The sequence below is a fragment of the Aegilops tauschii genome, chromosome 3 (genome assembly GCF_002575655.3).
Source record: "Aegilops tauschii subsp. strangulata cultivar AL8/78 chromosome 3, Aet v6.0, whole genome shotgun sequence".
NCBI classification, from domain to species: domain Eukaryota; kingdom Viridiplantae; phylum Streptophyta; class Magnoliopsida; order Poales; family Poaceae; genus Aegilops; species Aegilops tauschii.
In genome coordinates, this window is record NC_053037.3 from 250,384,796 (window position 1) to 250,399,166 (window position 14,371).

The window sequence follows — 14,371 nt, forward strand, 5'->3', positions numbered from 1 at the left end:
ACACAAACGAAGTACGCGAAGTTGCAGCTATGGCGAACTTTTAATCTAAACAAAACCCAAAGACTAAACGACGCCCTAAGGGCTGTATATATGGAGGAAGAGGGGGGAATTTCGTGGCCCTTGGGGAAGGGGTCCGAAACCAACCCTATCTCTTGTTTCCCCACACATACGGACTCTAAAAACAGCCTATACTCAAGTATTTCGAAATTACATGGGCTGGCCCAATAATAAGGTGACGCAGCACATAGAATAGCCTCTGGACGAAAGTTATGAAGTAGCATCTTGTATATTTCGTCCAAGGCTTCATGCACGCATTATGGTGGCTTCAACGTCCTGAAATCATCACTTGTAACTCTGTTCTTGTTCCCCATGCGCATGCCATCATCCCCGTGCTTGTTCTTGCTCCAATGTTCATCCTTCTCAAAGCTAGGCCCTTCATTTGTAAGCAAAACAAATGTATCCAATTTAGGCAGCATCATATTCTCATGAACATTAGAATCATTACCAAGAAACGAAAGTACCTGGTAATTTAATTGGCGTGCACGAGCTCTAGTAATTGGTCCAGTATGTATAGCAGCAGGGGCTGTGGGTGTAACAATGGTATTGATGTCCTCATCAAATATCCTGAGGAGAGACGTGTTCCTGCTGCTGTTTGTGCTTTCACTAGTTTTGCATGTGTTTGGTAGCCTGAACATTGTAGATTGTATCCTATTCCAGCTAGTTGGGCTGCTTTGAAAACTGCTATGCGTACTTGTTGGGTTCCACCATATTATCCATATTGTAGACAAGGAAAAAATTCTGTAGAAGAATATTATCAGGAATTGCAAACTGGCATGATTAGATGTGGTATTGTTGAGGAGAATGAAGCTATGCTTGCACGTTTTATGGGTGGATTAAATAGAGAGATTCAGACCATTCTAGAGTATAAGGAGTATAATAACATCACTCCTTTATTCCATCTTGCTTGTAAAGCTGAACGTGAAGTGCAGGATCGATAGGTATTGGCGCAGACTAACTTTTCTGCAGGTCGACCTTCATCATGGACACTGTGTGCATCCTCTACTTCCACACATTCTACTGCACTGACACCTCCATCAGCTGTTACCTCCAGCCGTGATACAAGGAAGCAGGCACAACCACCATTATCTGTCCAGGCAGGATCGACAGGCATTGGCGCGAACTAACTTTTCTGCAGGTCGACCTTCATCATGGACACCACGTGCATCATCTACTTCCACTGCACCATCACCTCCTTCAGGTGCCACCTCCAACCGTGATACAAGAAAGCAGGCACAACCACCACTATCTGCCAAGAGCACACCTGCCGGGCGTGCACCGAGCTCTTCTTCTTCCATGGCGTCAATAGGGCACACAAGTGATATTATTTGTCGTCGTTGTAAGGGAAGAGGACATTTTGCGAGAGAATGCAAATCTCAGCGTGTGATGATTGCTACTGAGTATGAGTCCGCTAGTGACTATGATGAGGAGACTTTGGCTCTTATTACACATGAAGAACACGGTGGAGATGATTCTGATCATGTGACGCAATACATGGCTGCTGAAGATGCTGACAGGTATGAATGGTTAGTTGCTCAACGTGTTTTGAGTGTGCAGGTTATACAAGCTGAGCAAAATCAGAGGCATAATTTGTTCCATACAAAGGGAGTTGTGAAGAAACGTTCTATTCGCGTCATCATAGATGGAGGGAGCTGCAACAACTTGGCTAGCATGGAGATGGTGGAGAAGCTATCTCTCACCACAAGACTACATCCACATCCTTACTACATCCAATGGTTCAACAACAGCGGCAAGGTTAAGGTAACACGTACTTTTCGTGTGCATTTCAGTATCTCTACATATGCTGATTATGTTGATTGTGATGTGGTACCCATGCAAGCATGTTCCTTATTACTTGGTAAACCATGGCAATTTAATAAAAATTCTGTACACCATGGTAGAAATAATAAGTACATCTTGTTCATAAGGATAGCCATATTACTTTGCTTCCTATATCTCCTGAATCCATTTTGAAAGATGATATTAATAGAGCTAATAAAGCAAAACAGGAGAAAAATAAGAGTGAATCAGATTGTGGCAAAAGAATTTGAGCAACAAATGAAACCTAATAATAAACCATCTAGTGTTGCTTCTGAAATTAAATTGAAAAGTGCATGTTTACTTGCCACAAAATCTGATATAGATGAGCTAGATTTCAGCAAATCTGTATGCTATGCTTTTTTGTGCAAAGAGGCATTAGTTTCATTCGAGGACGTGCCTTCCTCTTTGCCCCCTGCTGTCACTAACATTTTGCAGGAGTTCGCTGACGTCTTCCCACAAGACGTGCTACCGGGATTACCACCTATTCGAGGGATTGAGCATCAAATTGACTTAATTCCCGGTGCATTGCTACCCAACCGTGCACCATACCGTACCAATCCAGAGGAGACGAAAGAGATTATGCGTCAAGTACAGGAGCTGCTCGACAAAGGTTACATACGCGAATCTCTTAGTCCTTGTGCAGTTCCTATTATAGTAGTGCCTAAAAAGGATGGTACGTCACGTATGTGTGTTGATTGCAGAGGCATTAATAATATTACTATTCGTTATCGTCATCCTGTTCCTAGGCTAGATGATATGCTTGATGAATTGAGTGGCTCTACAATTTTCTCCAAAGTTGATTTGCGTAGTGGATACCATCAAATTCGTATGAAATTGGGAGATGAATGGAAAACGGCATTTAAAACTAAGTTTGCTTTATATGAGTGGTTAGTCATGCCTTTTGGGTTAACTAATGCACCTAGTACTTTCATGAGACTAATGAACAAAGTTTTACGTGCTTTCATTGGACGATTTGTGGTAGTCTATTTTGATGATATACTGATTTATAGCAGATCTTTGGAGGAACATTTGGAACATTTACATGCTGTTTTTATTGCTCTACGTGATGCATGTTTGTTTGGTCACCTTGGGAAGTGCACCTTCTGCATCGTCCGAGTATCTTTTCTTGGCTATGTTGTTACTCCACAGGGAATTGAAGTTGGTAAAGCCAAGATTGAAGCTATTGAGAGTTGGCCGCAGCCCAAAACGGTCACACAAGTGAGGAGTTTTCTTGGCCTCGCTGGATTCTATAGGCGTTTTGTGAGAGATTTCAGCACCATTGCTGCACCTCTCAATGAGGTTACAAAGAAGGATGTGCCTTTTGTTTGGGGTACCGCACAGGAAGAAGCCTTCACGGTATTGAAAGATAAGTTGACACATGCTCCTTTACTCCAACTTCCTGATTTTAATAAGACTTTTGAGCTTGAATGTGATGCTAGTGGAATTGGATAGGGAGGTGTGTTATTACAAGATGGCAAACCTGTTGCATACTTTTCTGAAAAATTGAGTGGGCCTAGTCTGAATTATTCTAGTTATGATAAAGAATTATATGCTCTTGTTCGGACTTACGAAACATGGCAACATTATTTATGGCCCAAAGAATTTGTTGAGTAAATTGCACAGAAGTACCACAATTGGGGCATTGGAAGCAGATTGGTACCAAGTTTGGTAATTTTTACATGTCAGTACCAAGTCTGGGGCTAGACGTTACAAAAAGGTCTAAATCGTGTATAAACGCGTATTGACAGTGTATCTGACCGGCAGGGCCCGCCTGTCAGCTGCTGACGTGGCATTTTTTTTGCAGAAACCCCCCGCACCTCCTTCGTCCTCACGCGCGGTGGCGCCCGATCTGGATAAGTCGCAGTGACCTCCGACTCGGTTCCTCCGCGGCCCTGGCGGCGGCGGCCAGCCTTGCCCTTCCCGGTGCATCGCCAGAAGAAGAAGGCGAGGAGCAGCGAAGCGGCGGCGCCGAAGACCCCGGCAGCAATAACGATGCCGAGGCGGATGCCCCCAAGGCCGCTGCCGCAGCGCGAGGACACGGGGTGGCCGCAGAGGCCCGAGTTCCCGGAGAAGGAGTCCTTGGAGAAGGCAGAACCGAGCTGGGACGGGATCTGGCCCTCGAGGCGGTTCCCGGAGAGGTCGAGCGCCTTGAGGCGGTCGAGGCGCGCGAGGGAGGCGGGGATCTGGCCGGAGAAGGCGTTGTCGCTGAGCTTGAGCGAGTTGAGGAAGCGGCAGTTGGCGAGCTCGGAGGGGAGCGGACCGGTGAGGCGGTTGCCGGAGAGGTCGAGGTTGACGACGAAGGGGATCTAGTCGCAGAGCGCGGGGGGTATCTGGCCCTCGAGCGCGTTGGAGGAGAGGTCGAGCGTGTTGGCGGAGCGGCAGTACTGGAGCGCGGGGGGGATTTTGCCCTGGAGGCCGAAGCCGGAGAGGGAGACGGCGAGGATGCGCGACTCCTGCGGGTTCTAGCAGGAGATGCCGGAGAAGTCGCAGACGGCGCCCGCCGAGGTGTTGCTGGTCCAGGAGGTGAGGCGGCCCTCGGGGTCCCTGAGGTCGGCCTTGACGCCCTTGAGGCACCGCGCGTCGTCCTCCTGCGGCTCCGCCGCCGACCCCGGCGCCGGCTGCGGCGCGGCGGGCGGGAGGGTGAGGGCTAGGGCCAGGGCTAGCAGAAGGAGGTGCGGGGGGTTTCTGCAAAAAAAAAATGCCACGTCAGCAGCTGACAGGCGTGCCCTGCCGGTCAGATACACTGTCAATACGCGTTTATACGCGATTTAGACCTTTTTGTAACGTCTAGGCCCAGACTTGGTACTGACATGTAAAAATTACCAAACTTGGTACCAATCTGCTTCCAATGCCCCAATTGTGGTACTTCTGTGCAATTTACTCGAATTTGTTATACATTCTGATCATGAATCTTTGAAACATATTAAAAGTCAAGCTAAACTGAATCGTAGACATGCTAAATCGGTTGAATTCATTGAGACTTTCTCTTATGTCATTAAACACAAGAAGGGTAAAGAAAATGTTATTGCTGATGCATTGTCTCGTCGCTATACTATGCTTTCACAACTTGACTTCAAAATATTTGGTTTGGAGACCATCAATGATCAATATGTGCATGATGCTGATTTTAAAGATGTAATGCAGAATTGTAAAGAAGGAAGAACGTGGAAGAAGTTCGTCATTAATGATGGATTTGTGTTTCGTGCTAACAAGCTATGCATTCCAGCTAGCTCTGTTCGTCTTTTGTTTTTGCAGGAGGCGCATGGAGGAGGATTAATGGGACACTTTGGCGTGAAGAAGACGGAGGATATACTTGCTACACATTTCTTTTGGCCAGAGATAAGACGTGATGTTGAGCGTTTTGTTGCTCGCTGTACTACATGTCAAAAAGCTAAGTCACGACTAAATCCTCATGGTTTATATATGCCTTTGCCTGTACCTAGTGTTCCTTGGGAGGATATATCTATGGACTTTGTTTTAGGTTTACCTCGAACAAAGAAGGGGAGGGATAGCATATTTGTTGTCGTGAAAAGGTTCTCGAAAATGTTCTAGGCTCGCGTCTCTAGCACGGTCTAGCCTAGGACCAGCACAGTACCGTCGTTGAACGTTTATTCAACTTTGCATCTCTGAATTGATTATTGCTGACCCTTTTTGCTACCATATTATAAGCCTTCCCAGCTCCACATACATCTACATTGTGCGTTTGACTCTCCCTGGTAATCGCTTTATCCAAGCTTTGAGAGTTTTGACTACAACGGTTGCCGATCACCACCTGCTGCTGGGTAAGAACTGGCAAGAATTTGAGATTCGCTTGAAGGTTTTGTGACACACCACCGTCACCACCACTTCCTAGTAGTCTGCAGGCTCATCTTCTTTTGTGTTTCTATTGCTGCTAACTATGGCAGGATCACAAGCCGATGAGACTGATTGGGAGAACATGACGAACAAGGAGTTGCATGATAAATTTCAGCAAATGATGAGTGGCCAGGTGGGAGATGTGCTAAACAGATTTGAAGAGGCTATGGAGAAGATAGATGCCGTGGAGAAGTCGTTTGAGACAAAGCTGGATAACAGGTTTAATGAATTGCTCAAGCGTCTTCCCCAACCACCACCGGCTGCACCTGTCGCACCTCTACAACAACAACAACCACATCTCCAACGCCGCCTTCCAAATCAAGTGGGACGAGCACAGCGCGTTCCAATTGAGACTGGTCAAAATTCGGGTGCCGCTGCACATACTGTTGATGCTTCTTTGGCTCCTGCTACTGCGGCGGCTGAGGAGGATAACGATTATGCGGGCGATTATGAGGATGAGTTTGATCAAAATCAGAACTACGTGCAGCCACCAGCACCACCACCAGCAGGTCGACCTCAGGTATATATTCGCAACGGTAGGCCGGCACCACCACCTCAGGTACGAGATCATGACCATCTCCCTAAACTGAAATTGAATATTCCACCATTTGAGGGTAGATATGTTCCTGATATATATCTTACTTGGGAGTTAGAAACTGAACAACGATTTACATGTTTACAATATCCTGAGGAGAGACGTGTTCCTGCTGCTGTTTGTGCTTTCACTAGCTTTGCATGTGTTTGGTGGTCTGAACATTGTAGATTATATCCTGTTCCAGCTACTTGGGCTGCTTTGAAAACTGCTATGCGTACTCGTTGGGTTCCACCATATTATCAACGTGAATTACTTCAAAAATTGCAGCGCTTAAGACAAGGGAAAAATTCTGTAGAGGAATATTATCAGGAATTACAAGCTGGCATGATTAGATGTGGTATTGTTGAGGAGAATGAAGATATGCTTGCACATTTTATGGGTGGATTAAATAAAGAGATTCAGACCATTCTAGAGTATAAGGATTATAATAATATCACTCCTTTATTCCATCTTGCTTGTTAAGCTGAACGTGAAGTGCAGGATCGACAGCCATTGGCGCGAACTAACTTTTCTGCAGGTCGACCTTCATCATGGACACCGCGTGCATCTTCTACTTCCACTGCACCAGCACCTCCATCAGGTTCCACCTCCAGCCGTGATGCAAGAAAGCAGGCACAACCACCACTATCTGCCAAGAGTGCACCTGCCGGGCCTGCACAGAGCTCTTCTTCTTCCATGGCATCGACAGGGCACACAAGTGATATTATTTATCGTCGTTGTAAGGGAAGAGGACATTATGCGAGAGAATGCAAATCCCAGCGTGTAATGATTGCTACTGAGGATCGTGGGTATGAGTCCGCTAGTGACTATGATGAGGAGACTTTGGCTCTTATTACACGTGAAGAACATGGTGGAGATGATTCTGAAAATGAGACGCAATACATGGCTCCTGAAGACGCTGACAGGTATGAATGTTTATTTGCTCAACGTGTTTTGAGTGTGCAGGTCAAACAAGCAGAGCAAAATCAGAGGCATAATTTGTTCAATACAAAGGGAGTTGTGAAGGAACATTCTGTTCGCGTCATCATAGATGGAGGGAGCTGTAACAACTTGGCTAGCATGGAGATGGTGGAGAAACTATCTCTCACCACAAGACCACATCCACATCCTTACTACATCCAATGGTTCAACAACAGCGGCAAGGTTAAGGTAAGACGTACTGTTCGTGTGCATTTTAGTATCTCTACATATGCTGATTATGTTGATTGTGATGTGGTACCCATGCAAGCATGTTCCTTATTACTTGGTAGACCATGGCAATTTGATAAAAACTCTATACACCATGGTAGAAACAATCAGTATACTCTTGTTCATAAGGATAAAAATATTACTTTGCTTCCTATGACTCCTGATTCCATTTTGAAAGATGACACTAATAGAGCTAATAAAGCAAAACAGGAGAAAAATAAGAGTGAAAATCATATTGTGGCAAAAGAATTTGAGCAACAAATGAAACCTAATAATAAACCATCTAGTGTTGTTGCTGAAATTAAATTGAAAAGTGCATGTTTACTTGCCACAAAATCTGATATTGATGAGCTAGATTTCAAAAAATCTGTTTGCTATGCTTTTGTGTGCAAAGAGGCATTATTTTCATTCGAGGACGTGCCTTCCTCTTTGCCCCCTGCTGTCACTAACATTTTGCAGGAGTTCGCTGACGTCTTTCCACAAGACGTGCCACCGAGATTACCACCTATTCGAGGGATTGAGCATCAAATTGACTTAATTCCCGGTGCATCGCTACCCAACCGTGCACCATACCGTACCAATCCAGAGGAGACGAAGGAGATTATGCGTCAAGTACAGGAGCTGCTCGACAAAGGTTATATACGCGAATCTCTTAGTCCTTGTGCTGTTCCTATTATACTTGTGCCTAAAAAGGATGGTACATCGCGTATGTGTGTTGATTGTAGAGGCATTAATAACATTACTATTCGTTATCGTCATCCTATTCCTAGGCTAGATGATATGCTTGATGAATTGAGTGGCTCTAAAATATTTTCCAAAGTTGATTTGCGTAGTGGATACCATCAAATTCGTATGAAACTGGGAGATGAATGGAAAACAACATTTAAAACTAAGTTTGGTTTATATGAGTGGTTAGTCATGCCTTTTGGGTTAACTAATGCACCTAGTACTTTCATGAGACTAATGAATGAAGTTTTACGTGCTTTTATTGGACGATTTGTGGTAGTCTATTTTGATGATATACTGATTTATAGCAAATCTTTGGAAGAACATTTGGAACATTTACGTGATGTTTTTATTGCTCTACGTGATGCATGTTTGTTTGGTAACCTTGGGAAGTGCACCTTTTGCACCGACCGAGTATCTTTTCTTGGCTATGTTGTTACTACACAGGGAATTGAAGTTGATATAGCCAAGATTGAAGCTATTGAGAGTTGGCCGCAGACCAAAACGGTCACACAAGTGAGGAGTTTCCTTGGACTCGCTGGTTTCTATAGGCATTTTGTGAGAGATTTCAGCACCATTGCTGCACCTCTCAACGAGCTTACAAAGAAGGATGTGCCTTTTGTTTGGGGTACCGCACAGGAAGAAGCCTTCACGGTATTGAAAGATAAGTTGACACATGCTCCTTTACTCCAACTTCCTGATTTTAATAAGACTTTTGAGCTTGAATGTGATGCTAGTGGAATTGGATTAGGAGGTGTGTTATTACAAGATGGTAAACCTGTTGCATACTTTTCTGAAAAATTGAGTTGGCCTAGTCTGAATTATTCTACTTATGATAAAGAACTATATGCTCTTGTTCGGACTTTAGAAACATGGCAACGTTATTTATGGCCCAAAGAATTTGTTATACATTCTGATCATGAATCTTTGAAACATATTAAAAGTCAAGCTAAACTGAATCGTAGACATGCTAAATGGGTTGAATTCATTGAAACTTTCCCTGATGTCATTAAACACAAGAAGGATAAAGAAAATGTTATTGCTGATGCATTGTCTCGTCGCTATACTATGCTGTCACAACTTGACTTCAAAATATTTGGTTTGGAGACCATCAAAGATCAATATGTGCATGATGCATATTTTAAAGATGTTTTGCAAAATTGTAAAGAAGGAAGAACCTAGAACAAGTTTCTCGTTAATGATGGATTTGTGTTCCGTGCTAACAAGCTATGCATTCCAGCTAGCTCTCTTCGTCTTTTGTTGTTGCAGGAGGCGCATGGAGGAGGATTAATGGGACACTTTGGCGTGAAGAAGACGGAGGACGTACTTGCTACACATTTCTTTTGGCCAAAGATGAGACGGGATGTTGAGCGTTTTGTTGCTCGCTGCACTACATGTCAAAAAGCTAAGTCACGACTCAATCCTCATGGTTTCTATATGCCTTTGCCTGTACCTAGTGTTCCTTGGGAGGATATATCTATGGACTTTGTTTTAGGTTTACCTCGAACAAAGAAGGGGAGGGCTAGCATATTTGTTGTCGTGAATAGATTCTCAAAAATGGCACACTTTATACCATGTCATAAAAGCGCTGATGCTGTTAATGTTGCTGATTTGTTCTTCCGTGAAATTATTCGTTTGCATGGTGTGCCAAATACTATTGTTTCAGATCGTGATACTAAATTTCTTAGCCACTTTTGGAGATGTTTATGGGCTAAGTTGGGGACTAAACTGCTTTTTAGTACTACTTGTCACCCCCAAACTGATGGACAAACTGAAGTAGTCAATAGAACATTGTCTACTATGCTTAGGGCTGTTTTGAAGAATAATAAGAAAATGTGGGAAGAATACTTGCCTCATATTGAGTTTGCTTATAATCGTTCATTGCATTCTACTACTAAGATGTGCCCTTTTGAAATTGTGTATGGTTTCCTACCTCGTGCACCTATTGATTTGTTGCCTCTTCCATCTTCGGAGAAGGTTAATTTTGATGCTAAACAACGTGCTGAATTGATCTTAAAAATTCATGAGTTAACTAAGGAAAACATTGAGCGTATGAATGCTAAATATAAACTTGCTGGAGATTAGGGTAGAAAACATGTTGTGTTTGCACCTGGAGTTCTTCTTTGGTTACATTTGCGTAAGGATAGATTTCCTGATTTGCGCAAATCAAAGCTAATGCCACGTGCTGATGGTCTTTTTAAGGTGTTAGAGAAAATAAATGATAATGCATATAAACTTGAGCTGCCTGCAGATTTTGGGGTTAGTCCCACTTTTAACATTGCAGATTTGAAGCCTTATTTGGGTGAGGGAGATGAGCTTCCGTCGAGGACGACTTCATTTCAAGAAGGGGAGGATGATGAGGACATCAATACCATTGTTACACCCACAGCCCCTGCTGCTATACATACTGGACCAATTACTAGAGCTCGTGCACGCCAATTAAATTACCAGGTACTTTCGTTTCTTGGTAACGATTCTAATGTTCATGAGAATATGATGCTGCCTAAATTGGATACATTTGTTTTGCTTACAAATGAAGGGCCTAGCTTTGAGAAGGATGAACATTGGAGCAAGAACAAGCATGGAGATGATGGCATGCGCATGGGGGACAAGAACGGAGTTACAAGTGATGATTTCAGGACGTTGAAGCCACCATAATGCGTGCATGAAGCCTTGGACGCAATATAGAAGATGCTACTTCATAACTTTCGTCCAGAGGCTATTTCAGGTGCTGCGTCACCTTATTATTGGGCCAGGCCCATGTAATTTCGAAATACTTGAGTATAGGCTATTTTTAGAGTCCGTATGTGTGGGGAAACAAGAGATAGGGCTGGTTTCGGACCCCTTCCCCAAGGGCCACGAAATTCCCCCCTCTTCCTCCATATATACAGCCCTTAGGGCGTCGTTTAGACTTTGGGTTTTGTTTAGATTAAAAGTTCGTCATAGCTGCAACTTCGCGTACTTCGTTTGTGTTCAACGACCAGACAAAGGCGTCACAGAACCCCACCTTGATCAATAAAGCTTTCATCTTATATTCGCAATATCCAGATTGCAATCTCAGTTTCTTGCTTGTTCTTCGTTTGCTCGCAGGAAACAGACCCTCGTGGTCAGGTTGATCGTGCTCCGGCGTGGTCAATAACCTCTCGGAGTTGGTTTAGCGATTGCTAAGGCGCGACGTCATCGCACGTTCGTAGTCGGATCGTCAAAGTCGACTTCCACCAAAGCGATATCCATCATCTCATCGAAAAACGGGACACCTTTGCCTCTATCAGAAAATGGCGCACTTTATACCATGTCATAAAAGCTATGATGCTGTTAATGTCGCTGATTTGTTCTTTCGTGAAATTATTCGCTTGCATGGTGTGCCAAATAATATTGTTTCAGATCGTGATACTAAATTTCTTAGCCACTTTTGGAGATGTTTATGGGCTAAGTTGGGGACTAAACTGCTTTCTAGTACTACTTGTCACCCCCAAACTGATGGTCAAACTGAAGAAGTCAATAGAACATTGTCTACTATGCTTAGGGCTGTTTTGAAGAATAATAAGAAAATGTGGGAAGAATGCTTGCCTCATATTGAATTTGCTTATAATCGTTCATTGCATTCTACTACTAAGATGTGCCCTTTTGATATTGTGTATGGTTTCCTACCTCGTGCACCTATTGATTTGTTGCCTCTTCCATCTTTGGAGAAGGTTAATTTTGATGCTAAAGAACGTGCTGAATTGATTTTAAAAATGCATGAGTTAACTAAGGAAAACATTGAGCGTATGAATGCTAAATATAAACTTGCTGGAGATTAGGGTAGAAAACATGTTGTGTTTGCACCTGGAGTTCTTCTTTGGTTACATTTGCGTAAGGATAGATTTCCTGATTTGCGCAAATCAAAGCTAATGCCACGTGCTGATGGTCTTTTTAAGGTGTTAGAGAAAATAAATGATAATGCATATAAACTTGAGCTGCCTGCAGATTTTGGGGTTAGTCCCACTTTTAACATTGCAGATTTGAAGCCTTATTTGGGTGAGGGAGATGAGCTTCCGTCGAGGACGACTTCATTTCAAGAAGGGGAGGATGATGAGGACATCAATACCATTGTTACACCCACAGCCCCTGCTGCTATACATACTGGACCAATTACTAGAGCTCGTGCACGCCAATTAAATTACCAGGTACTTTCGTTTCTTGGTAACGATTCTAATGTTCATGAGAATATGATGCTGCCTAAATTGGATACATTTGTTTTGCTTACAAATGAAGGGCCTAGCTTTGAGAAGGATGAACATTGGAGCAAGAACAAGCATGGAGATGATGGCATGCGCATGGGGGACAAGAACGGAGTTACAAGTGATGATTTCAGGACGTTGAAGCCACCATAATGCGTGCATGAAGCCTTGGACGCAATATAGAAGATGCTACTTCATAACTTTCGTCCAGAGGCTATTTCAGGTGCTGCGTCACCTTATTATTGGGCCAGGCCCATGTAATTTCGAAATACTTGAGTATAGGCTATTTTTAGAGTCCGTATGTGTGGGGAAACAAGAGATAGGGCTGGTTTCGGACCCCTTCCCCAAGGGCCACGAAATTCCCCCCTCTTCCTCCATATATACAGCCCTTAGGGCGTCGTTTAGACTTTGGGTTTTGTTTAGATTAAAAGTTCGCCATAGCTGCAACTTCGCGTACTTCGTTTGTGTTCAACGACCAGACAAAGGCGTCACAGAACCCCACCTTGATCAATAAAGCTTTCATCTTATATTCGCAATATCCAGATTGCAATCTCAGTTTCTTGCTTGTTCTTCGTTTGCTCGCAGGAAACAGACCCTCGTGGTCAGGTTGATCGTGCTCCGGCGTGGTCAATAACCTCTCGGAGTTGGTTTAGCGATTGCTAAGGCGCGACGTCATCGCACGTTCGTAGTCGGATCGTCAAAGTCGACTTCCGCCAAAGCGATATCCATCATCTCATCGAAAGACGGGACACCTTTGCCTCTATCAGAAAATGGCGCACTTTATACCATGTCATAAAAGCTATGATGCTGTTAATGTTGCTGATTTGTTCTTTCGTGAAATTATTCGCTTGCATGGTGTGCCAAATACTATTGTTTCAGATCGTGATACTAAATTTCTTAGCCACTTTTGGAGATGTTTATGGGCTAAGTTGGGGACTAAACTGCTTTTTAGTACTACTTGTCACCCCCAAACTGATGGTCAAACTGAAGAAGTCAATAGAACATTGTCTACTATGCTTAGGGCTGTTTTGAAGAATAATAAGAAAATGTGGGAAGAATGCTTGCCTCATATTGAATTTGCTTATAATCGTTCATTGCATTCTACTACTAAGATGTGCCCTTTTGATATTGTGTATGGTTTCCTACCTCGTGCACCTATTGATTTGTTGCCTCTTCCATCTTTGGAGAAGGTTAATTTTGATGCTAAAGAACGTGCTGAATTGATTTTAAAAATGCATGAGTTAACTAAGGAAAACATTGAGCGTATGAATGCTAAATATAAACTTGCTGGAGATAAGGGTAGAAAACATGTTGTGTTTGCACCTGGAGATCTTGTTTGGTTACATTTGCGTAAGGATAGATTTCCTAATTTGCGCAAATCAAAGCTAATGCCACGTGCTGATGGTCCTTTTAAGGTGTTAGATAAAATAAATGATAATGCATATAAACTTGAGCTGCCTGCAGATTTCGGGGTTAGTCCCACTTTTAACATTGCAGATTTGAAGCCTTATTTGGGTGAGGAAGATGAGCTTTCATTGAGGACGACTTCATTTCAAGAAGGGGAGGATGATGAGGACATCAATACCATTGTTACACCCACAGCCCCTGCTGCTATACATACTGGACCAATTACTAGAGCTCGCGCACGCCAATTGAATTATCAGGTACTTTCGTTTCTTGGTAACGATTCTAATGTTCATGAGAATATGATGCTGCCTAAATTGGATACATTTGTTTTGCTTACAAATGAAGGGCCTAGCTTGGACAAGAAAGATGAACCTTGGAGCAAGTTCAAGCATGGAGATGATGGCATGCGCAAGGGGAACAAGAACGGAGTTACAAGTGATGATTCCAGGACTTTGAAGCCACCATAATGAGTGCATGAAGCCTTGGACGAAGTATACAA

The 14,371-nt window shown here is 43.4% G+C and overlaps 1 pseudogene; it reads right to left on the reverse strand.

Annotated features, from left to right (window-relative positions):
- Nucleotides 1–3,578: 3,578 nt before the first annotated feature.
- LOC141042877 (inactive LRR receptor-like serine/threonine-protein kinase BIR2) overlaps nt 3,579–14,371 on the reverse strand; it is a 35,557-nt pseudogene continuing 24,764 nt past the window's right edge.